This window comes from Hyaena hyaena, unplaced genomic scaffold, assembly GCF_003009895.1.
Source record: "Hyaena hyaena isolate Hyena2069 unplaced genomic scaffold, ASM300989v1 scaffold_0, whole genome shotgun sequence".
Lineage (NCBI taxonomy): Eukaryota > Metazoa > Chordata > Mammalia > Carnivora > Hyaenidae > Hyaena > Hyaena hyaena.
The window spans coordinates 8,667,780-8,690,349 of NW_024080632.1; the positions used below are offsets into that span (position 1 = coordinate 8,667,780).

The 22,570-nt window shown below is 46.6% G+C and overlaps 1 long non-coding RNA gene across 3 annotated transcripts; it reads right to left on the bottom strand.

Annotated features, from left to right (window-relative positions):
* Positions 1-3,971: 3,971 nt before the first annotated feature.
* On the bottom strand, positions 3,972-9,481 carry LOC120227733. 3 transcript variants are annotated; one of them, XR_005527362.1, is made up of 5 exons: positions 8,777-9,481; positions 8,548-8,694; positions 7,511-7,622; positions 6,843-6,977; positions 3,972-5,403 (listed from the first exon to the last, which is right to left on the bottom strand). It is a non-coding gene; the product is annotated as an uncharacterized LOC120227733 (long non-coding RNA). The 3 variants fall into 3 exon arrangements; XR_005527349.1 differs by lacking the exon at positions 3,972-5,403 and having other exon boundaries at positions 6,293-6,977; positions 8,777-9,125; XR_005527357.1 differs by lacking the exon at positions 3,972-5,403 and having other exon boundaries at positions 6,293-6,899; positions 8,777-9,124.
* Positions 9,482-22,570: the final 13,089 nt, after the last annotated feature.

The window sequence follows — 22,570 nt, forward strand, 5'->3', positions numbered from 1 at the left end:
AGCTGTACTGCCAAGCACCGCGCTCTTCGCGAACCTTGGTGACCTTGCTATAGGGCACACTGGGGCGGGCCTGGGGAACATGCTGTTCCCCCCACGTGACTGCTACCCTGACCCTCCGGAAACCAAGTGAGACGTGGGTCATCGCCATAAGAGGAAGGTGGCCTGTGTGATGGGCACGGATGCTAACTAGACCCATTGAGGTGGTCGTTTCAGAATGTGGACAAATACTGGGGTGTTATGTTGTACACCTGACACCACCGTAGTGTCCTGTGCCAGTTATGTCTCAACAAAATGACAGGAAGTGGACGATAAACCGGAAATGACGGGCAGACTCAACTTAAAGGAAAAACCAACAAGCAGGGAGAAGGCAGCATATACGTAATGAGGACCGGCTGTGTCCCAGGTCCTGTGATGGCGATGGAGTCGGAGACCCTCTCCCTCCTACAAGCGTCTCTCAGGAACCTTCCAGCTTTCTCTCGGGTCCTCACTATTCTCCTTTGTACGCTTAGCTTGACCCACTCTAGCTTCCCTCCCAAGAGCCCTCTCCGCAGTGCAGATTCTAATCTCTGTTGTTGAAATTGTTAAGGGGTTTGGTGCAGGTCTTATTTACATATTTATTTACTTACTTACATATTTATTTGTTTATTTACTTACTTATTTGCTTGTTGGTTTACTTATTTACTTATCTACTTTATTTACTTATGTGTTTACTTATTTATTTACTTGTTTATTTATTTACTTATTTGCTTGTTTGTTTACTTACTGATTTACTTATCTACTTTATTTACTTACTTATGTGTTTATTTATCTGTTTATTTACTTATTTATTTACTTACTTATTTGCTTGTTTACTTATTTACTTACTTCGGTACTCATTTACTTACATACTTAACTAATTTGTTTGTTTGTTTGTTTGTTTGCTTGCTTGCTTGCTTGCTTACTTACTTACTTACTTACTTACTTATTATCTATTTTGAGAGAGTGGTGGGGAAGGGATCAGCATGGAGCCCGACGTGGGGCCCGAACTCACGAACCACGAGATCATGACCTAAGCCGAGGTAGGCTGCAAAACTGACTGAGCCGCCCAGGGCCCCTCCCCTCATTTGTGTCCTGACTGCACCCCTCTGACACCCTTTGTCAGGGTGGGGAACCAGCAGAGACCAGACCTTTCAGCCCTTTGGTGGCCACAGGGAGGAGGTGGGCCTTTATCAGAAGGGGATAAGAATCTGTTGAAGCTCCGGAAAGAGAGGAGCAATCAGGTTTTTGTGACTTAAGAAAAGTGTTTTCGGGGCATGTGGGGGTCTCTGTTGGTTAAGCGTCCAACTTTGGCTCAGGTCATGATCTTGCAGTTCATGGGGTCAAGACCTGCATCGGGCTCTGTGCTGACAGCCCAAAGCCTGGAGCCTGCTTCAGATTCTGTGTCTCCCTCTCTCTCTGCTCCAACCCCACTTGTGTGCTCTCTCTCTCAAAAATAAAAACAAACATTAAAACTTTTTTTTTTTTTTAAAAAGCACTTTCTACCTACCACACACACACGGTCACCAAAAGGGACGACCTGGACCCTCATGGCACTGTTACCTATAAGAGCCCCAAATGGAAAAATTCCCGTGTGCCCATTACCGCAGAAAGTAGGCCGAAGGGGTGATTGTGCTGTAATCACACAATGCAGAATCCGACGCAGCGATGAAAAAGAAAGATCCACCCCTCCTCACAGTAACACAGAAGGTGCTCACACAAATAACATCACATGGAAAAAATAAAAACAGACAAAAAGGAGTGGAGACCTTAAGATTCTACTTGGGTCAAGCACAGAGAGAGGAGTGTGTGTGTGTGTGTGTGTGTGTGTGTGTGTGTGTGTGAGACCCATTTCAGTGCCATTTTAGAGATGGTGGTGGCTGGTCCAGGGCAGTGGCTATCAGTCTTACAATGAGCAGAGTTAAGAGACACTAAGTAAGAGAGAAAACCTCCGAGATGCGGCTCTGCAGGGATGAACGGGGGGGAGCTTCGGCTGCAGGAAGAATATCACAGGAACAGAGAAGCAGACATGCTCAGAGGAAAGAGACCCTCTCATCCTGACCCTGTTCCACGTGGAGCACAAATGGCGGCAAGCCACACGGATACCCACTCACACCAGTCAAGGTTTCAGAGGAGCTCGGAGCAAAAGGCAAGGTGAGATTTGCCGATGAAACGTTTATTTGTCTGAGAACTAGCCCATGATTCTAGGACACGTGTATGGGAATGGAGCCGGGCCGTGGAGAGCCGTCCCCCATAAATTTCCAGGAAAGGTGTCTAAAACATCCCTCCCCTGCCTTCAGGTACCATCTGCTCCCGGCTCCCTCTGCTTCCCTCCTCACCTCTCCCACCCACCCCACCAACATCTCTATCAAGTTCTTGCTGAAACCTAGAGAGGCAAAAACAGTTCCAGCAGTGAAAGCTTTAACTTGTCACCTCCTGCTCTGCTTGGATTTCCGAAGCGCGGACGCCTGCGGAATATGTTTCCAATATCCTCTCATCTTTTGGGTCGAGTGTGCTCTCTTCCACACCGGGGAGGTTCTGACCCCTGGCGTCTCTGGGGAAAAGGGGTTTGGAGTGGGGTCAGGCTTGTCAGAAAGAGAGAGGCCACGCAGCCCTGAGCAGCCCACCCCCCCACCCCCCGCTCCTTTAATGCATTTAACCTGGAAAAGGCACTGCTCCAGCCGAGATTAGATTACGGGGTTGGTGAAGGTGGCCTAACAAATGGCGAATGGCGGCGTGTGGGGCTGAGCTAATCTCTGTTGACACACATCTAATGCAAGACCCGTGTTGAAGGCAGCGGGGCCCGTCTGCAGCCCGACTTTGCCTTGATGACCGGAGGGGGAGGTGAGGCAGGAAAAGCCACTGGGATGCCTGTCTCTTTCAATCTTAGAGAGCCTGGAGTGTGCACGTCATTGTTTAAAGGTCTCCTGGTACCAGTGAAATGTCCCTGCTTCCTGTGGGCAATGAGGTCAATTTCATCCCTTCTGGGAGAAGCATTTGATGATTGTGTTTCGGTAAAATGGCCTCAGCTCCCTCATCTGGGGCTTGTTTGGTCCCCCACGCCGAGGACCAGCACATGATAGTTGCTGAAACATTTGTAGAATGAGAACATCTATAGACAGATAACTAGAAATACACTCATCAGACTTGAATCAAACTAACCATTTACCCAAATGCCATGCTATCCACTATTTTTTTTTGCAGGAAGTTTTACCATCCCCTTCTTCTCCCTGCTTCCAACCTGATAGCTAAGATGTCAGAGTCACCAGCGCAGGGACTATTGTCTGTTTGCTTATCTAATGCATCTCAAATCCATGGATTAGTGCCCAGATCATTATTAGAAGCACAATAAAGTTTTGATAAATATTTAGAAAAGAGTGAGTTCAATGGATTAATGAATGAAGTGAATGTGAAAGTCCCTGGGATCAACTCTCCTGAAAGATGGGGGAGGCAAGCCATCACCACTATTTAACAGTTCTGCTATCATTTTACTCTCCCTCTGCTTTTCAGTCACATCAATTGTTCTACTTTTAAATTTCAAGATATTCATTGATTCATTGTGTATCAGCTCTGTATCCAGGCTCCGTAGGGAGGAAATATGGGCTTGGCTTCTAGCTCTATCACTTGCTAGCGGGGTGACCTTGGGCAAGTCACTTGACCTCTCTGAGTCTCTATTTCCTCATCTGTAAGTTGGAGACAATAATACCACCTACCTGTTGATGTTGTTGTGAGGTTCCAATGAGTTCTTCTATGTCAAGTATTAAGAATGGTGTCTGGCAGATTGGTCGCTGTTGTTGACAACCATGAGTATTGAATAACACTGATATTTAAAAAATCGATCCAGGTGAGAGGATAGAGAAACTATAAATAATATTAGAAAAGAGAAAGAAAGAAAGAAAGAAAGAAAGAAAGAAAGAAAGAAAGAAAGAAAGAAAGAGAGAGAGACATGAGGGTTTTAAAAATCATTTTATTAAGGAATGACTGACATACAGAAAATGATAAGTATCTAATTTATACAACCTGATGAACTTGAAATATACATCCATGAAATCACCACCAAAATCTATGCCATAAACCCATCGCCTCCAAAAGTTTCCCTCAGCCCTCTCCGTTATTTGTGTGCATGTGTGTGTGATAAGAACACTGCACATAAGATCTATGCTCTCTGCAAATATTTAAGTATACAATGTAGTGTTGTGAACTATAGGCACTATTCTTATATATATATAGTATATAAGTATACTTATAGTATATACTTATACTATATATAAGGCACTATACTTATATATACTATATACAGTACATCTCTGGACTTATTAATTTTGCATAACGGAAGCTTAGTACCCTTTGACCAACAACCCCCTGGGTCCCATCCCCCACCCCTTGGCCACTTTCATTCTACTCTTTGTTTTTATGAGTTTGATTATTTTAGATTCCACAGTTAAGTGGTATCTTTCCTTAAGGCTGAATAATATTCCAATATATGTAAGCATCACATATTCTTTATCCATTCACCCTCTGCTGGACGTTTCGATTGCAGCCATGTCTTGGATATAGTGAATAATGGTGCCGGGACATGGAAAGTCAGCTATCTCTTTGAGATCTTGATTTCAACTTCTTTGGTTATATGCCCCAAAGTGGGATTGCTGGATCGCACAGTAGTTCTATCTTTAATATTTTGAGAAAACTCCGCACTGTTTTCTACTGTGGCTGCACCAATTTACATTCCCACCAACAGTGCATGAGGGGTCCCTTTTCTCCACATTTTCCCCAGTGCCTGTTATCTTCTTCTGCTCATGTGGATCATAGTCGTCCTCATCGGTGTGAGATGATATCACATTGTGGTTTTGTTTTCCAGTTCCCTGAAGATTAGCGATGTTGAGTGCCTTTTCACGTACCCATTGGCCATTTGAATGCCTTCCCTGGAGAACTGCCTATTCAGTTCTTCTGCCCATTTTTTAATTGGGTTGGGCTTTATGCTGGTGAGGTGTAGGAGTTCCTTATATATTCTGGATCCTAACTTTCAGCTACACGGTTTGCATGAGACTATTTAAAAAATACACAGTCTACTGGACAAACCCACACCCCTAACTTATATCTCAACAAAAATGTTAATATTCTGGGAAGTATCAGATAGGCCGGGGTAGCAGAGGGCTAACACAGAACAAGTTTCTTAGAGAACGATATTCAAAACCATCATCTCCGAGGAAGATTCAGCAGCCCAATTTCAAAGCCAGTTTTTCACAAGGAACAAAGAGGTCATTCCAATGCCATATAATTTGTTCCAGAACATAGGCAAAGGTGAAACCCTTCTTCCTTCATCCTTTGAAGCCAGCATAAACTTGGTAGCAAGAATGGCGCAGAAAAAAAGCTACAGAAGACTCTCACCTAGAGTTACAGATGCCAAAATCCTCACTTAAATAATTTATTTATTAATAATTAATCTACATACTATATTAACTACTCTATTTAAAAAATGTTTTAATGTTTATTCATTTTTGAGAGACAGAGTGTGAGTCGGGGAGGGGCAGAGAGAGAGGGAGACACAGAATCTGAAACAGGCTCCAGGCTCCGAGCTGTCAGCACAAAACTTGACGCGGGGCTCAAGCTCACAAACTGCAAGATCATGACCTTAGTTGAAGTCACACGCTCAACTGACTGAGCCACCCAGGTGCCCCTTATCTACTCAATTAATTAATACTTAATTAATGTAAATGCTATATTAAATTCTACATTAAAAAGATGATCTGTCAGGTCCAAGGAGGGTTTAGTTTAGGAATACAATATAAAATAGCTTGTTTAATAGGCAAAGTAGAAATGTATAACAATCCCAATAGAGTCATAAAAGGCCATTGCAAAAACAAACAAACAAAAAATGACACCCATTCACCAAAAATCCTTTCATAAAACTTGGAATGGAAAGATAGCTTTAAAAAAAAATTCTAACGATTATCTATCTCAAAACCACATCCACAGTGTCATTTAATGGTAATTTACTACAAGTATTTTTATTGGAATCAAAATAAGACAATGATGTTCACTGATACCATTAACATTTAACGTTTTTCCTGAAAGGCCTAGGCTCTGTAAGAATTCATATAGCCAAAATAAAAAATAGATAAATAGGCCCCAAAAAGGAGGAAAATATCAGTTGCAGATGACAATATTTTACCTTTGAAAACATAAAGGAAACCATTAAAAAAATCACAACCCAATACAGAGCTCAGTCCTGTTGCCAGATACTGAATTAAACATTCACAAATCAATAGCTTCTTAAATGGCCACAAACAGCGGTTAGAAAAATAAAAAAGATTCCTCCCAAAAAGCAACAATTTTCATAAGACGCCTAGAGAAAACCATAAGAGAACACATATCCTACCCACATGCGGAAAACTACCAAACCTTCTTAATGGGCACATTAAAAAACACGTTTACATGAAGCGAGTCAACCTTGTAAGAGATGTCCTTTCTTCCAGATTGCTTAAGATACGATGCAATTCAAAACCAAAATACCAGTGGTGGCTTCGTGAGGCGCAGGTTAAGGACGGGAGAGTGTCAAGGTAGCTTGTTTCCAAGTCCATCTAGACGGCTAAATGCGTGGGATTAGCCCTTAATTTCCTTCCAAAGGTGAAACTATTTGCCTTTCTGGATACTCATGCAATCGAGCTACAACCATCAAATTGTGTGCACTGGCAGAAGGGCGGGCAGGATGTGCTTGAAGCCCAGAAATAGACCTTATTCGGCAGGTTAGTACATGATATGGCGGCGGCATAGATCAAGGGGCAAAGCATTTGTTCAGAAACATACAATGAAAACATTACTTGTACCTGCCTCACGGAACTGCGTGGAAATGATTTCATACACGTGAAGGTCTGAGGACAGTCCTGAAACACGGCACGTGCTTGTTATATATGCTATCCATTATTTTTCTCATAGTCCAACCCAGGCATATGCTAACTATTCTACAGATGTGATGATAAAGAACAATTATTGACAATATTATTACGAGTAATGATATGTTTTTATTATGTTACCATTTAATATTTATTATTATTATTTATAACTGTTTTTTTAAGTTTATTTATTTATTTTTTTTGAGAGAGAGTGGGGAGAGGGACAAAGAGAGAGGGAGAGAGAATCCCAAGCAGGCTCTGCACGCTCAGCACACAGCCCAATGTGGGGCTTGAACTCACGAACTGTGAGGTCATGACCTGAGCTGAACCCCAGAGTCAGATGCTTAACCAGCTGAGCCACCCAGAATGCCTGTATAATTGTTTTTGGTTTCGTTTTGGTTTGGTTTGTTTTTTTATACCTAGCAAACTGATTTCCACATTGAGCAGATTTCTCTGTTGTTTTATAGGCAAACGTTCAGATTCCTGGTGACAGCCCATAGAGACAGAAGCTTCTTGGGGTAGCTGTTCGCTTTCTGACTGGCTTTCCGGTTCCAAAACCCTGGATTTCAAGATGCCATGTAAAGAAGTTTCCAAGTACTCACCAAGTTAGGTCTTCCAGGGTGTTTAATCCAGAATTGGCCCACATATTGGAGCAAAGACGCTTTGGAGGACATGATAGCCTGTGAGGCTGGCAGCCTCAAGCAGAGAGCTCTGCTGTGTTTGGAAATGAGAAGTGAGACACTTGTAACTCACGGGTAATGTACTCATAACCTACATGCCCCCCGCTTCCCACATTCCATCCCCCCACATCCTCACCCCAGCTGACAACATGGTCTGATTTTCAAGTTACCTGGAGACCAATGCTTTCCACACCACTAGTGCTTGAAGAAGGAAGACTATAACTTCCAACCCTATTTCTTGGAAATCTCTACCTTCCCCTGACGCAAGGGGTCCATATCTTTCAGTTATGGGTGAAGGAAGCAAAAGAGAGTAGCTTACTAAGTAAGCTTTGGCCATTGCTTTGGCCATAGGACGCCCCCCAAAATTCCCATTGAAAGGAAACCTTGTGTCTTCAACATGACTTCAAATTGGCCTGTTAAAGCCATTCCCAGAGTAGAATGCCCTAGAAGAGGGGACAATGTCTTAGTCACCAATTAGTCTATCTACCATGCATTGCCGCAGATAAACAGAGAGAGAGATCCATGCTGAGATACCACAGGATTTCTGGAAATAAGGTGGGAAAATACTATCCCAGTGAAGACTTCAGGGTCTCCTTGTCTTCCAAAAACCTGCCTCTCAGGGCTGGACATTTCCATTCAATAGCTTCGTTAGTGTTTCTCTCCTTTGAGAAAATGTTCCAGAGGATTGGATTTCAGGCAGCGAAACAAGCGAGTTGTCCAAATTAGCTCGAGGCGTTGGTGTGACAGGGTGGGGGGAAAGAGATGGAGAGAGGTAATAGAGAGCTCCCCGGGACGCAGGGGCCATAGCTCACTCTCTCTCCAGGCCAAAGTAAATGGGAAACCCGATGCTCACAAAACGCGAAAGGCCTGGTCATTTCTCAGAGAGAAAAACATAACTGGTCTGGAAAAAGACAGCCCTCATGTTCCAGGGGAAACTTGCAGATCCAAGGAGCTCTCACCAAGGGCCTGCTGGGTGTTAGATGCTCTCTGCATCCGGTGAGATACCGGCCACTTTATTCCTCTGACAGATGGAACACAGAAGTCAGCTTGCCCCCGATGGTCTCTCTGTTTCGTCCGATGCCAAGGTCGATGTGGAACATGGCCACCTGCAACAGCAGCATTAGTGAGCCACAGAAATTTTACTGAAGACCCCACAGAGCAAAAGGAGGAGGGCGTTTGTATGGTCACCTCCCAAAAATTGATCGATGCCTTCCCATCAGGCGAGTCCTCTCTCTCACGTTGGCTCCTTCCTGTTCTCCACTCAGTGCTTTGGAAGAATCCTTCTTCCTGTGTCAGCGTGCTTCCCAGCTCCTTCTTCTTCCCTTCTGCCTTTTCTCGGATGGAGACTCGATGTCTTCTCCCTCCACATAGTGGACCTGCTCCCTAGCATGTACACCTACACTCATCACAGTAGTCAGCCAACCCTTCATTACCAGAACGTTCTCCCACCTTACCTGGATAGGACGGGTGGGGGCAGGGAGGTAGAGTAGAGCATGTTCGCCTCTTGTCAACCTAAGCAAAGAAAACCCAAGAGGAGTGATGCAATTTCCTTACTGTTGCCGCAAGGTGTGTTTCCAAAGTCAGACACTTTAACTTCTAGATCAGCCTGCCTCCCTGCCACCGCCCATAGTTCTGTGAAGTTAAGCTTCGGTTATGTAGACATAAGGCGTGTGAGTTGGAGAACCAAAAGCTTGGAGATGCCGAGAATAAGAGATCTGAAATGCGAATCAGAAGTCAGTGCTTGTCCATAGTGCCTTGAATTCCCTTTGTAACATCCAAGAACGTGGCATGTGTGCCTTGTCTTGGACACTTTGGTGAGAGAGAGCTTAGGATCTCCGGAGAAGACCTAGCCCTTGGGGCACCTGGGTGGCTCAGTCAGTTAAGCATCCGACTTCAGCTCAGGCCATGATCTCACTGTTTGTGGGTTCGAGCCCTGTGTCGGGCTCTGTGCTGACGGCTCAGAGCCTATTTCAGATTCTGTGTCTCCCTCTCTGCCCCTTCCGCTCTCATTCTCTGTCTCTCAAAACTGAATAAATGTTAAAAAAAAATTAAAAAAAAAAAAAGAAGAAGACCTAGCCCATCGGCAGACATTTGTGGGAAATTTTTCCTTTCCATTGAGCCGAACTCGATCTTCTTGTAACTTTGTCCCACCACTGCTAATTGTTCTTCCTGGATCTATCCGGAATAAGTAGAGTATCCCTTTTACATTATGTCTTCCTAATATTGGTAGCAGCCATGTTTCATCTCATTCAGAAACTTCCTGATGTCAAGTGAGGTAGTAGATTTTTCACCCCATTTTACAGAAGGGAAACTTATCTGATGGAGGCTAAGAGCATAGGCGAAGGCATAGAGAGTGTCACAGGCTGGGCTCCAGACCTTGAATGTTGAGTCTCGTGAAAGGCAGGTTGAATGGATTCTCTGAGCGCTCTGGTAATTGGGCTTTGCCTACTTTGCTAGCTTTTCCTGATGTCAGAAGGACTGATCCACAAAGGGAAGCCATTGAGAGCATTCTAATGCGGAAAGAAATAGAAGAAGTGTGATGGAAGGGAAAAGAAAAGGGGAGAGGCAGAGAAAGAAAGAAAGTCCAGGAGGTAGAAAATGAGAAGGAAGAGCAGAAGAGGGAAAGGAGGAGCTCCTGGTGGGCTCAGTCGGTTGAGGATCCAACTCTTGGTTGCAGCTCAGGTCATGATCTCACTGTTCCTGGGTTCAAGCCCCACACTGGGCTCCCCACCGACATGGTGGAGCCTGCTTGGGATTCGCTCTCTCCCTCTCTCTCCGCTTCCCCCCTGTTTGCGTGTGTTCTCTCTCTCTGTCTCAAAATAAACAAATAAACTTTTTAAAAAACAATGTAAAAAAAGAGATAAATACGATGTCAATGACCCGAAGACATCTAGCTGCCTCTCTCTGTGGGATCTGAAATGGAATTCAGAGATGCTGGTCACTGTCTACTGGTTGATGACACTGAACAGATGGAGACACGAAAGTTGTGTTAGTCACCATCAGCCGTGTGAGTGTGGATGCGGCCCAAGTGAACTGCCTTAGGAGTGGAAGGGACAATGCAAAGGAGGCGAGAACATGGTGAGACCTAGAAGGCAGAGGTTGCCAGTCAGCGGGGGGGGGGGGGGCGGAGGGGGGACGAGGGGGTGTTAGAAAGAGAAGCAGAGAGAGGTGGAAAGATAACACACCCAAAATAACAAAAGCTACCCTGGCTGGTGAGTCTGCATATCTCCTCTTCGCTTCTCCGTATTTCGCTGTGTTGTCTGCATTTGTGTGTGTGTGTGTGTGTGTGTGTGTGTGTGTGTGTTTCACAGCAGTCACATATTAATTTTACAATCAGCACACACGATGGATCTATTTCCATTTGGGGAAAACTTTTTTCAAGAAGGATGCATCTGGGGGACACTGGAGTTTTTCCCCTGCAAAGCCCGAGGGAGAGACGGAGCCGGCACTCCGGCCTTTGTAGTAAATATCTCCAGACCACACTAAATCCAATCTTCTCATTTGGGGTTATTTGCTTTCCGGGACAGCAGGCCTGTGATGGATCCCAGATTCGGCCCTCGTGGGATCTCAATCAGCTGTGTTTAGATGCCGCTGTGACACAAGATTATGACGTTTTGATGGGATTAGGAGATAACTTTGCTTTAATCTATAAAGCCCCGTATGCTTTGGGGTCTGATTACCCTGGCAATTCCTTTCCTCAGCCCTAGCAATTAAGATTAGCCAGAATGCTCCTGTTAATGATCCCCATATTGAAAGCTCAGGAAATCAGAAATGGGTGGTTTTGTTTTGTGTGTGTGTGTGTGTGTGTGTGTGTGTGTGTTTTCTTTCTTCCCTTTTTTTTTTTTTCCTGGTTCTGTTCCTGCTTTTCCTTTTTTGCTGAAGGCTCTGGCTCGTCTGCTTCTTTCTCTGCTTCCTGGAGAAGCCATGTTGGGTGTGCCTCTCTTTCTCCTTTTATTTAATCCAACACAGTTTGCTTCTGTTTCATTTAATCAGCGATGCTTGTGCTCGGTGCCACCAGTCCCGGCAGTGATGAGTGGATTTTAAAAATCTGTCCAAGAAATGAGGGAGCTTAGAGTTACAAAGACTTTAATGATCACTCCTTCTGCCCGAGGAAGTTTGGTTGGTTCCACCATAACCACATTGGCTCGAGGTCATATTTTCCAGAGAGATCTGCTCCCAGAATCCTTCAGCAGCAGAAATTTATGGTCTGTGGTCACAACGTTGTTAAATTCGCTCATGCTTTTATTCCCACTAAAATACAGTTGCGTGAATACAGTACAAAGAAAGAACAAAGGTTATTGGAAAGTACACAATCCATCCACCACCATTTAAATGAGCTGCATGGGGGAAACATGATTCGCCCTTGCAGCCCAGCTCTCCACATCGACTTCTGCCCTGGAAGGCTGGCCTGATGGGTGGCATCAACAGGCTCCTTTGTCTTTGGGATTCCAGTTGGGTTGGATCAGTGGGAGGCATCTACAAGAGATATAAAGGAATGGAGTAGAGAGAGAGGTTGGGGTATTTAACCTCTCCATTCTCTCCCGTGGGGTCTGAGTTCGGCAATGACCGAGTCCCTCTACCAAGGCCACGTCTCCCTTCTGAAGGTCTTTTCTTACACCTACAGCTCTTTTCACCTTCCAGTAATTTCCCCTTCCCCATGCTTACCTCTTCTGGCCAATAGTGGGTAACACCTCAGGCGACGGCCAATGTCAGGGTCTTTCACTAAGCTCATTAGCTTCCTTTAACTCCACATGCACTTTTCCAAATGGCCCCTTTGTTACCCTTTCTTCCAGTGGAGTGAGCCTTCTCTCTCCTGCGGGACTCTGAACCAATACCAGCACTGTGGTTGACAGTTGGGTTTCTGGAGTCCGGAGCTCTATCCCTTCCCTGATACGTGAACTTGGCAAGTATTATGCTTCCCTGAAAACTTCGCTGCCTCACCTATAAAACATGCACACAGAAAATATCCAATTCATACGCTTGTCGTGATGGTGAAGTCTTTTTTAACATGTGATGGTGTGCTTGGCACACAGGGATCCCTCAATAAATGTCAAGTTCCTTCCTCTGCCTCCCAAGGCCAACACTGACTTCTGAAGAGGGCTTGTGCCCATTATTTTTAAGGCTCTTCTTCTCTGAGTGTTTTCCCACCCAGTGGCTAACATGATTGCGACACATTGGCATGGTTGGGCATCATAGGATAAAACATGAGGTGAAACAGAGAGACTCCGTAGAAAGACGTGCCACCCAGGAGGCTATCGATTGTCCCACCATCTTTACGAACTTTATCAGAATAAACCCAGGTCTGGTAAAATCACAATGGCTGTTATTTATTGAATGCCACCCTTCCAAAACTGGGTCATTCATCCCTGTCCGTGTTCCCATAGGCTTATGGGGCATTTATTACAATGGATTGTGACGTCTAGTTTTTATTCTGTTTGTCTTACCACCCTTTATGATGGAGTGTGGCCTGGGAGTTTTCCTCTTCTGCATACTCAACAGAGTTCCTGACATTCATGGAAATGCTCACAGAGTATATTAAGAGAATAGTGAATGAATGAATGAATGAGGTCAAGAGATACTATGGGTCTCTTTTTAAAAGTTTTTTTTCAATGTTTATTTGTTTTTGAGAGAGAGAGGCAAGCAGGGGAGGGGCAGAGAGAGAGAAAGAAGGAATCAAAAGCAGGTTCCAGGCTCTGAGCTGTCAGCCCAGAGGCCGATGTGGGGCTTGAACTCATGAACTGTGAGATATTGACCTGAGCTGAAGTCAGAGGCTTAACGGACTGAGCCACCCAGGTGCCCTAGTACAATGGGTCTCTTAAAGCCTATGGGAATCTTTCACCAAAGAGATGAGACTTAGGCTTTAAAGATGAACATAGCTTGGGGCTCCTGGGTGGCTCAGTCGGTTAAGCATCTGACTTTGGCTCAGGTCATGATCACATGGTTTGTGGGTTCAAGCCCCACATTGGGCTCTGCGCTGACAGCTAAGAGCCTGTTTCAGATTCTGTATCTCCCTCTCTCTCTGACCCTCCCCTACTCACACTGTCTCTCTCTCTCTCAGAAATAAATAATACACTTACAAAATTTTTTTAAAAAGATGAACATAGCTTAAGATAGGATGTAAGTAACTCAGACTGTTCCAAGCAGAGGACATACAAGCATGGGTGGGGGAGAGAAGAGGTGTGTAAATTCACTGGACCAGGATAGAGATGTTGGGTAGTGATCAAGTTCAGTAGCAGGCAGCTCCGTTCCAGGAGGTGATTCTGGGAACCAGGATTCCCCCATCTTGTGGTTCTTGTGTCTTCTCGCGTCACCAGAAGTGAAGAGACTGCAGGTATTGAAGAGGGGCTCGCAGGTGGATGACATGTATGGACCACGTGGCAAGCCTCACTTCCACTTGTATCTCACTGGCGGGAACTCTGTCGCACGACCGCATCCCACTGCGGGGGGCGGGGAAAGGGAGCCCAGGTGCTGACCAGGGGGAAGAGGAAGTGGACTTGGAGATTCCGACACAGACGAGGAAGGCTGGGGACATCATGGGGAGCCTTACCTGCCAGACCGAACGAACTCTGCTGGCTGGCTCATGCTGTGTATTTCATGGCTGGCTCCCCTCAAATGAGCCGGTTGCTCCCAATGAAAGGCAACATTTTGGAAAATGGAAGATGATCTGTGAACCACGATTGTAAGTCAAGAAACTGCCAGGGAGGGGCTAGAGAAGGTTCCGGGGAGACCCTAAGCCCACCGAGGAGTAAATCACGTCTTGTACATCACCTCAGCACCAGAAAGTAGCTTTCTCCAAAGCCAGACACTGTCAGTTTTCAGCAATCCTGGATCCTCAGATGAAAAAGTCACCGCAAGCCCAGCCCCTTCTGCAGCCGACCACGTAGGAAAAGAAAAGGAAGGAAAGGAGAGGAAATCTTGTTCTTAAACACGTTCGGCATCTGTAGTATCAGGGTCGGCCTCATTGCTTCTTCTGATTACAGGCCATGATGGGTCTCCCAGGCCTGCGTGCTTTTCCAGGACTCTGGACTCGTGGCATTAAAACCGGGGACGGGGGTCCACTCAGGGACCAGTCAGTCCCTAGAGCTCTGGCATCCGAGAAGCCTGGGTTTGAAGCCTAGCTCTGCTACCTAGCGAGCCTGTGACTTGGGGCTTGGACTTCATCATCTTTAATATGGGAAGGATGAAACAGCCAAGGCCTTGGGGTGGCGTGAGGGTTGAATGCAATCGTGTATGGAAATATGCAATACTAGCATATGCATATGCATTAGCAATATGTCGGTGCATAGACTATGCCCAGTCAATGTCGAGTGGGGCTCTCTTTCTTGACTTACATGGGACTTGTTTACAAGGGAGCCCCCGAGAGGGTGGCGGTTCTTGCCGGTGGTAGGGGTGGGGGGCCAGGCAGGAGCACACACCCAGGACGGGAGACTCACTCCCCATCTGGTCCTGCGGGCAGCGCTGGTCAGGTGGTGCTCAGATGCAAAGGGCAGGAGGGGCTGCGCGACTAGACCAGGGCGAATGGGACTCAGATGAGCGAAGAAGGCGGCCCGCCCAGGGGTCTGCCATCCCCAACTCTTACAACCAAAGGAGGAAAGGCAGGGGGTGAGGGGAAGTGATAAGAAGGCCCTGAGGAGCGTTTGATTCCGGAGCTTTCAAAGTTCACCCCTTCCTCTTCCAGGAACCGAAGTTTAATAACCAGAGCCAGGGGGTGAAAGAGAAAGAAACCAGACAAGCAAACCATCCCCTGGAAACAGGTCACGTTGTGTTCAGAAGGAGGCTTTGAAATCGTGCATGGGTAACCACAGCAGAGAGGGCTTGGGCCCCCCTGTTCCCACCCGAGGGTGAGCTGGGGGGGGCGGGGGGGAAGAGGAGAAATAAAAAGAAGGAAGAAAAACGAGGAATGAAAGCAAAAGGAAGGGGCCAGTTGAGAACATCAGGGAAGAGATGAAAGAGGAGAGACCATTTTCCTGCCCTTATGCAGGGCCCAGAAAGGAGCCCATCGTGGACCCTCGTCTTCAAGAAACTCACGGTCTTCCTGAGGTTGCTTGGATGGTGGAGACACATGCAGTCCTCTGGGCTGTCTTTCCTGTGCAGGATCCTACTTCATCCTCAAACACTGGCCTTTGATTTCAGAGACGAGGACATCGATGCTCAGAGAGGTTAAGTAACTCACCCAAGGACACACAGCCAGTACGTGGCAATGCCAGGGTTTGGACCCATTTCTAATAATGTTGGAGATGTGACAAATAACTTCCCTGCAGCATCACATGAAGGTGAAAGGGAATGAGGGCACCAAATATAGTATGGGAATAGCAAGGAGGAAAACGCCCCAACTAAACAGCCTCAACACTATCGAAATGTGGCCGCGGGGGCCATGCTGGGCATGGCGGGGTGCTGACCAGCATCCCCGGCGTCCCCCTAATGGAGGACCCACCCCAGTGGTGACAAAACAAAATGCCTCCAGAGACCTCCAAGGAATAAGTGTAGAAAAAGGTGCAAATAATAATACTAATAACTACTATGAACCCAGATCCAGCTGAATGCACCATGGGAGACCTTTGATCTCATTGAATTTCTCACGGAATCCACCAGAAAAACCCTGTTTGGCAGGCAGTGGGATTTGCAGAGGAGACATCTTTGTCTCAGAGAGCTTGAGCAGCACGCCCGGGTTCACACAGTTAGCAGACACGGAGCTGGGGTTGGACCCCAAGTCTGTGAACTGCCTTCCCCAACACCGTTCTAAGAGGAAATGGGGAAGCAGATGGGAGTGGGTGAGCCAAGGAGGGACACGGAGCATCCTGATGCGGAGAATGCAGGGACGGGCCACCATGTGGCCTTCTGGTGTCCTGCCGTGGCTGGGAGGGGGTCTCTTTAAGCTACTTTGTCCCAGGCAGCCCCCAGGTTCTGCCCTCCTCCCCCTGACGCATTGCTTCCTGTGAGAATGCCCTGCACGTGAGTCCAGCCTGCCTGTCTCTCTCTCTCACTCTCATATCTCATAAGGAGAGACAACATATTCCAAATGCATGGTGATTTATGGGGCAAAGCCACTTCCCTTGACCAAGCTTCTCTCTTCACAAGAACGCATATGTTGATGAGAATCTATCCTAGAAATGACCCACATTCATTGTCTGCCAGGAGCCAATGGCCTGGGGAATTCCAGAAATGCCCCTAAATTACAAACAAATCAGGCAGGGGGAGGACCTTCCCCTAGAAACCTTTTCCCAAGCCTGAGCCAAGCTATAAATCACCTGCCCAGCAGCACACATCACCGTAAACCACAGATGTACGGGGACCAGCAAGGTGAATGTCTGCCTGCAAGACAGAAGGCAAGTTTGACCGAGAACTTGGAGAGGTGGATGGCTGCCCGAAGAGCTCATCCAGACCTTTCCCACTTCCAACAGTCTTCAGCTTGACATTTCATGGCAGATACCTTTAGAGCGGGAAGCAAATTTCTCCCAAGGATTTTATTTTTATTTTTATTTTTTTTAATAATCACCAACCCCCCGCGCCTCCACCTTACCCACCTTTCCTGAAAAATAGCACAGCATTTGTTCTTAATCTTTCAGGGGGTGAAGGTTCCCTTTGAAAATGTGATGAAAGGTATGGGCTCCTCCCTTCATTAAAAAAAATGATTATTTACTTGTGTTAAAGGCTTCAAAAATGGTTAAGACTGGTTTATGGTGGGGTTTCTTCTTTGCTAGAAAGATAAAGGGCTTTTTCCCTCCCTGTCATATAAAAAAAACATTTTTTTTAGTATTGATTTTTTTTTAACTTTTACGGACTATCGCATACGTACAGAAGAGTGCACAAATCATAAGTGTTCAGCTTAATGTCGTTTCACAAACGGAACCGGTGTAATGTGTGCCCAGATCAAGAGAGAGAGCATTCATGCATCTGGAAGCTTCCTTATGCTCCCGCCCTCACCCCCTCCCCCCGCCCCCCCACACACCCCTGGTCAGACGATAGCCTGACTTAAAAATAGGCTAGATTTGTTTTGCCTGGTTCTGGTTTTTAGATCAGTGGAATCGGGTGCTGTGGCTTCTCTTTCGTGTTGGTGGTGCACTTGTGAGATTTAGCCACAGTATTGTGGGGAGCTGGTCTTTGTTTCTTCTCGTTAGCCTAGTCTGCGAGTGCACCCCAATTTACTTCCATCCTCCTCTTGAGAGGCCCGTGGGATTTATTCATTCTTACTGAAGTTTGCTGAAATCTTGCCCTTCTGAGCTGGAGTGTTAAGCTTCCCTATTTATGTGTGTGTCTCTCACGTCCCAGTTTACGATAGGAATGCATGATATATTCTTGTGGTAAAAAAAAAAAAAAAGTCATCGTTTCAGGTGAGAACAAGAAGCGAATGTTCCTGTTCTGTTTTCCTTTTCCTTCTTCCCATCCCGACTTACTCAGCTCTGTTCTTGCTGGTTTGCTGACTTTGGGTCCAGACATTTCTCTGCATCGGTGCACAGACCTAGGCAATGTCCAAGGGGATGCTTTTTAATGGTGTTTTTTACGTGGATGCAATTGCTGTGGAATTTGTTTTCTTTTTTTTTTTCCTTTGTTTATCAATATATCCTGGAGACTTCGTCCCAGATCACCTCTTTAAACCGCTGAACCCCCTTCCCTTGCGTGGACAGGCCGTGATGTATTTGACCTGTCTCCCACCGATGTACCTTTAGGCTATCTCATGTTTTATGCCTTTGCAAATAGGACGGCAATGACCATCTTTTTTTTTTAATGTGCATTCGCAAGTAGTTCTCTAGGAGAGAATCAGAAAGGTGGAATTTCCAGGCGTACACATTTGCCTTTGAGTTGTTTTTAGGAAGTCCGATGCCACCATGAATTCTGGGTAGAGCTCACGATATCTGTGAAGGCATTGGACAGAATGACCAACATTTTCTCGGGTTTTTAAAGACGAGCATGTGCCTGCATTCGGAGAGAACAGAGGAGGAATTTCACGCAGACTGCTCTTAGCGACAGTTTCCCCACACCTTGGCCCCTTGGGATAGGACACCTTCCAGAGATTCCATGAAAGGAAGAATCTACCATCTGCCTGTAGTAGGGCTGGTTCGAAATGAATATACCTGAGATTCGAGGGGGCAGCCCTTTGGGGACAACCACAATAATTACGGTAATAACACAATGAACATGTGTTGAGCACTTACTATGTAACCAACAGTGCCTGGATTGCCCATTCAATTCTTGCCATTCTCTTATGGGGAGAGTGCTAACTCTTGAATCTCATTTCTCCAGCTGGACCAACAGAGGCTCAGACGGTCACTTGCACAAAGTCACAACTATTCAGATTACCGGGAGACCACACCATGGGGCAAGCTTGGCGTGGCTCCTGCCTACAGAAAGCTCACGGACTCGTGGAAGGAAACAAAATAAACCACCAGGCAATGACAGTACCTTGGGATGGGCCATACATAGTGTGCTTCACAGACCACGTATGAAGGCTGCAGAAGAAAGACAGCTTCTAGAACCAGGGAACTTAGAATCATTCCCTGGAAGAGAAAAGCTCTCTGTCTCCAAGGGCCCTCCATGCTGCGGGATCCAATGACAACACCCTCTTCACATTGCTCCAGATCTAACACAAACCCTTCCCCAATCAAACACCTCTGGACGCCCGTGGGGCCGGATGTGCTTTGCCGGTGGATGGGGCCCAGAGATCTTTTGGTTCAAACCTCCACCTTCCAGTCCCTCACTTAACAATTAAAAATCTCAAGTCACAGCTCATTGTCCTTCTGTCAGGTTGATGGATTACAACTTTCTCCTTCTGGATTGATGCCTCCTGACTTTTGGATGCAGGAACAATTGATTATTACCCTTTTTAATTTTACCCCCCCACCCCTGCCCCAAGTCTGCTAACCAGGCAGTTGCTGACATTGTCCATACATTATGGGCCTAATTCAGCAGAGGTCTGACACACCCGCCCAGGGGCAGAAGATTAAGCTATTCCAAATTGCATAGATCAAGGCGAGCCCGGATCGGGCGCTTGGAGACAGAGGTGGGGGTGGGGATGGGGGGCACCCTTTCATTCCTGCCCTTTGGAGGCCTCCAAGACTAAACAGTTTAGGCCACATCTTGAAGAAAATTGCTTTATCCTTTCACCTTTAAGTGGATTCAGGCGCAATCGGTTGACTCGGGAGCGTGCAGAGGTCAGCACACACACGCCACGGTGGGGAGTGGGGGTGGGGGGTGTGGGCAGAGCCTCGGGAAGGTGGGGAGGCGAATAAAATAAAGGAAGATGTAAACGCGAGGGGGTCGGTTTATAACCTCTAACATCTGGTGCCAAATAAGAGTGCAGCGAGGAAAGGCATCCAGGCCTTTCCAGGGAGGGTAGGTGGGGAAGGAGGTGCGGTGCAGGAGGCTTTCAAAGACTGTAACAGGGACATACGGGGCCTCCTGCCCCTCTCAGATGTCACGGGAGGAAGTAGAGGGGGGTGGGAGGAGGAAGACGGAGGGAGGAAGAGGTCAGGTCTCCAATCCCCAGAGAGAGGGGACACGCAAATGCTTGCAGATGGAGCCGACGGGGAGCAGAGAGCAGACCGCATCTGTTTGTCTGGAGCACAGCGCAGAGGCTGGGTAAGTAAAGGCTGGTGTAGTAAGGCTGGGACCACCTTCGGTAGAAGGAGGAAGCTCACGGCAGGGTCCCCTTGACCAAGAGCATCCCAACACCAGCAGGCTGGTGGAGAGGCACCCCGAACGCAGGGGAACTCCCCCTACCCAAGTTCCTCACCTGAGCTGCCCTGACCGTGGCTGGCCATGATTTGGTGGACACTTCTTCCTCACTGTGACCTGCCTGGAACCCCCAAGTTAGACCCCGAGGAAAGACACCCAGACAGAGATGTTTAGCCCCCAAGCTGTACAATTTGGCCTCCGGGGCGTAGCAGGAAGGGTACCTGTGTGGGAGCCACACATGGAGTCAGACGACCAGCTTCGAAAGTGTGACCCGCTAGGAGATTTGCATGCGCTCAGGGCCTTTGTAGCTTCCTGTTCCAGCAAACGCATTCACCCCTTCTCACCCCATTCTCCCAGCACAAGCCGATACAACTTTGTTGCCACTTCTCTCCTTCTTCCTTCATCTTTCTCAAGAAGTTTGCCAAGTGACCTCCCAGACGCTGAAGAGCCCTGGCACTGAACTGAACACTGAGACCACTTAGGAGTTTTTCGGCTGCCAGGAACAGAAAAGCCAGCTCACCGTGCACTAAACCTTAAAGATATTTCATTTGGACATATTTTGGACATCTGTAGACAAGTGGTCATTTTCCAGGTGTGAGCAGCCAGTCAGCTGGACACCAAGGCAAGCTCTGCCCATCGGTCCTTTCTAGTGGGCTCAATATGTTGACTTTTCACGTTGGGCCACTTATGCTTACAAGATGGCAGTCACAGGGGCACCTGGGTGGCTCAGTTGCTTAAGTGGCTGACTTTAGCTCAGGTCTTGATCTCTTGGTCTGTGAGTCTGAGCCCCCTGTCGGGCTCTGTGCTGGCCGCTCAGAGCCTGAAGCCTGCTTCCAATTCTGTGTCTCCTAATCTCTCTGCCCTTCCCTTGCTTGATCTCTGTCTCTGTCTCTGTCTCTCTCTCTCTCTCCCCCAAAAATAATAAACATTAAAAAAATTAAAAAAAAAAAAAGATGGCGGTCTCAAGTCCTGGTATCATGACCTCAGCCAAAGGCAGAAAGTGTGTGTATGGAGGGGGGTCTTTTCCTGGAATTACCTTCTCCTTCGATCAATAAGTAAGCAACGTTTCCAGAGTCATTGTTTCTCCATCCAAGTCTCATTGATAAGAATTGGGTCATATGACCACCTCTAGCCCACAGGCCAAAACATGAACAAATCTACTGGTATGGAAGACAGGAAATGGTTCCCAGCTGGTCTGTCTCACCATCTCCTCCAGATTTTCCCTTCAGTGGCCTAATCTGGTGAATGGTTCCACCACCTACCCCATCACCCAAGCCAGATACATGAGTCTACATCATCTTATAATCAAACCATCCCTGGGTCCTATTTCCCCCTTACCTATTCGTCCCCTGAGCCCTGTCTTCTACACTGCTCTTTGACTCTCTGAAATCCTTCATATGGTGCTACGCATACAGCAAGCTCTCAATAAATGCCAAGATTCACTTCACTGGCTCTACAATTCTGCAGCTCAAGGACCATCTTCACGAACAAGGAAACTCCCACTGGAAACCTCCCATTTCTGGGTTCCAGTCATTACTTAAGAACAGATTTGTGGTTAAACGTCCAGATATTGGAGCCACAGAGCCTGAATTGGAATTCCTCCTCCACTCCACTGTAGCTCCTGAGGCCCACAGCAACCTGCTAAAACACTGCGGACCCGAGTTTTCTCATCTGTGAAATGGAAACGATAATACTTCATATGTCATAGGGTGCAGTGATGCTGAAGCACGTGAATACACTTAAGTGCTTAGCACAGCAGCTGCTGCATAAACAAATTCCTGTAACAATTGCTACTATTTCCCAAATGGTCAAGTCATTTGTTATGTAACTTCACCTTCCCCACAGAACTAGAGGTGCCCCCAGGTCCAAATCAACTCCAGAACTTTCTTCCTGCCCTGATTTAAAATGAAATTAACAACGATTGCATATATTTGAGGCATATAGCAGGATATTATGATCTACCTATACATAGTGAAATGATTCCTATAGCCAAGCTAATGAACATATGAATATATTCATCTATTCATATGGTTATCTTTTTTTTTTTCCTGAGAACACCTGAAATCTATGCTCTTAGCCAGTTTCCAGAACACAATATAGTGTTTTTAACTGGGGCCATCATGCTGCACAGTAAGTCTCCAGAGCGATTCATCCTGCATAATCCAACTTTGTCCCCTCTGTCCAACGTCTGCCCATCGCCCCCACTTCCCTGCCCCTGGTAACCAGCCTGCTTTTTGTTTCTATGAATTCAACTTTTTTAGATTCCGCATGTAAGTGAGATCATGTAGTATTTTTCTTCCTGTGTCTGGC